Consider the following 3,539-nt stretch of genomic DNA (forward strand, 5'->3'; position numbering starts at 1 on the left):
CCCCCAGAGCACCCAATCTCTTTTCGCCCTTGCTCCAGGCCACGACTATCTACGGGACGCACTCCTTACTATTTCCATTCGGATTCAGCCTCTCCCGGATTGGATGAACCCTCTGCTGGTTGTAAAAATCCATGGGAGTGGGTTCCCTGTGTGTGGGGTATGTGATTTCCAGAATAAACTTCTGTATTGGCATGGACAGGGGAGCTGGTAATCTATCGCTGCTGGTTTTCTTACCTTACTTCTCCTTCCTGTGTAGCAGTGGGCTGTCCTCCGTCTCGCAGACTATTTCCATAGCACCGGCGGGACGCACATGCTGCAGCGTGCATACGTGGGCGTCCTCGTCAGGCTGCATGTGTTTGTTCCTCAGCGTCTTCCCCTTGAGCTATGCAGCCGCTGAGGTTGCCATGACGGTGGCGGGACACTGGAGGAGGGATTAATTTAAATCTCAGCGCTGCTCATGATCATTCTGTCTGTGTATACCTGGCTTCTGCTGCTGCTGTGGTAAGTTCCTGCTAAGGAGGTTTTTTATTCTCTTTCTTCAGCTCTAATGTTGCTTCTCATTAGGGATACACAGATACTTTTCGAGTACCAGTGCAGATACTTGGCATTTTCATGAGAACTACCAGGGTTGCAGCGGTTGCTGCTGGGACCTGGCTCTGGCACTCCACCACTGTCCTGAAATCATTAGTCGATATTGTTTTAGAAAAACTGTCACATGACAATAAACAAAAATGTATCAGTACTCGTACTTGTAAGTACTCGGCAAGTACCAGTACTCGTACTCGCAAAACTGGTATCTGTGCATCCCTTTATTTATATTTAGAAAAACAAAATCGTACATTAAAACAGAGATGTACAAATCCCAGGAGCTCCGTGTGCTCCTTACACATGACAGCTGCCTCCTAATTTTTGAATTTTTCTCTAGTGTAGTCTTGGAGCTCAAATGTATCGGTACATGTACTCGTACTTGGTATCTGTGCAACCCTACTTCTCATACATATTTTTTCTGTATAGCCTCCATTTCCTCTCTGCCAGTATGAGCTCTCCTTGTCCTGTATCAGACACACCGAAGCCTATGGAAAGGTAGGGAGGCATTGTGGGATTACCTAAAAAAGGGCGCATATGTAGGGCCAGTCTGACTTGTTCTTATGCCTTTTCCTTTTAGGAGTAAGAGCTCAAGTCACAAATGGCCCAGAAAACATAAAGACAGGAGACGTTCTTCTTCCTCTGAATCAATGCATGCACGGTCTCCTAGTGGCCACAGGTGCCATCATAGATCGGATCAGGCATCTCCTTCACCTCAAGGTAGAAGTACTGCTTTAACATCAGGATCGTGTTGGGCCTGTTCAGCCCAGTCAGTGCCAGGCAAAATGGTTTGCCAGAGTTGTCTTAAGGAGGTGGATAGGGACAGAGAAGCGGACTCTCTGGAAATTAAATCTTATATACAGCAAGCCATACAGGAGAGTCTACAAGATATGCTTCCTTCGGTTCCATCATCTTCTCAAGACGCCTCGGCGCTGGCCAAGTCTTCCAGGCCTGTAGAGGTTTCAGATGAGGAAGAGGTCTTGTCAGGGGATTCCCCAGCCCCTGAAGGGCAGGATTTCCATTCCTTTGATTTTAGCCTTATTGTTCCCTTTATTACGGCAATCAAGGAGGCCATTGAGCGGGATGGGGCCGACCCTCCTAAGAAAGTCCCAAAGTACTTTCCAGGCCTTAAGAAAGGGGGTCCAACTTTTCCCTTAATGCCAGAGGTTAAGGACTTCATTAAAGAAGAATGGGAACGGCCAGACAGAAAGTTGAACTTCCAGAATTGGTTCTTTATCTCTCTATCCCTTAAATGCATCCGATACAGCACTCTGGGACAGTGGCGGACCTAATAACCAAAGGGCCCTAGTGCAAGATTTTATCTTGGGCCCCCCTCCGAAGTCGGGGGGGAGGGGAGAGCGGGAGCGGGGGATCGGATCACACTGGCCCCGGCACTGGATCACACTGGCCCCGCCCCCCCCAGCGGTCTCTAATGTTGCAGTAGCGTGCTGGACTTACCTGAGACCCTGCAGAGCACACCATAGATCCTGCATAGCCCATCTGAGACTCTCTATGGTGGGCTCTGCAGGGTCCCAGGTGGGCTGGTCTGGTCGTCGGGATGCCGCACCGGTAGAGTTGATACCCATGTAAGAGGCCCCCCAGACCCCTCACATGGGTACCGGCCATACCCCCCTGATGGCGGTGTTCTATCAAAGGTTGTTACTACGTTAGAATGTGTGACATGGTCACACGTTTTAACGTAATCCCGCCCAGTTTTTTGGCGGTGGAATGTGTGACTGCCAATAGGTGAAGCATTCCAGAGCTTTCCCAGCTGTTCCAGGGCAGATCGGCATCGCAAATCGCATGTGCAGGAGAACCGATCTGCCCTGAAACAGCTGATCGGACTTGAAATGTCACTTTTCTCCGACTGCGATCTCACATTCCACCGCGCTCACAAAGTCGGATAGAAGTGACATTTCAGGACCGATCAGCTGTTTCAGGGCAGATCCAGTGGTGTATTTAGGTTTTGTGCTGCCCTAGGCAAGACGAAATTGGGCACCCCCATCTAAATTCGTCCAACCCCCTGCCTGTTCAAGACATTTTGCGTAACTTGTCAAGTTGCTGGATGCCGCTTCTGACAGGTTGCGCTATTAGGCCTCATTCACACAGCTTAGAGCCGCCCCGTACAGATCCATGCGGCAGAGACTGCCAAAGACCCTTGCACAGCCCACCATAGACCCTGCACATGGACTCTCAAGTGGGCTGTGCAGGATCTATTATGGGCTGTACAAGGTCCCTTTCCCTGCACACATGCTGCTCCTCTTACCTGCAGCTCCCCAGCCTGCTTCCAGGATATGCCTCTTCTTCCTGCATCTTCGTCCGGCCGCCGAAGCTTCTTCCTCCAGCCACCCGTAGCTTCCGCCGGCCGGACCGCATCTCACACAGTCCCATCAGCAGTCTTCCTTCCCTGCACAACGGTTTCCTGGACCCGCCTGCAGACTCCGGCGGGCCATGCCACTTCATCCGCGGCCGGGAGGGGAGGTGAGTCACAAGACCCGCCCCCTCACTGAGAAGCCCGTCGGCAGTGCAGGGCCCCGGTGTTCGAACATCGGGACCGTTCACTGCCCCATATTTCAGGACCGGATCTCACTTGGCCCCCCACAGCCTCAGGCCTCGGTGCCCCGGCACCGGCTGCACCGGCAGTAGTTCCGCCACTGCTCTGGGATACACCTCCGGCGGTAGGCGGTAGATGCTGCTCTGCAACGTCAGCACCAATTCAGAGATGATTTGAGAATCTACAGCTGAGTGATACACAAATAAGATATAATAGTAAGATATAACAGTTAAGGTACTTGAATGCATTTTTAAGATTTAACTCCTGAGTTTAGTGTCACTTTAATATTCACTCCATATTAACGCCAACAATTTATAGTATTTACCCACCTGGATTTAGTTACCTACAGCAGTAACTCACTTAAAGGAGAACTATGAGGTGAGTGTTTTTCACTCACCTC

The sequence above is a fragment of the Nanorana parkeri genome, unplaced genomic scaffold (assembly GCF_000935625.1).
Source record: "Nanorana parkeri isolate BGI_ZX_2015 unplaced genomic scaffold, ASM93562v1 scaffold863, whole genome shotgun sequence".
Lineage (NCBI taxonomy): Eukaryota > Metazoa > Chordata > Amphibia > Anura > Dicroglossidae > Nanorana > Nanorana parkeri.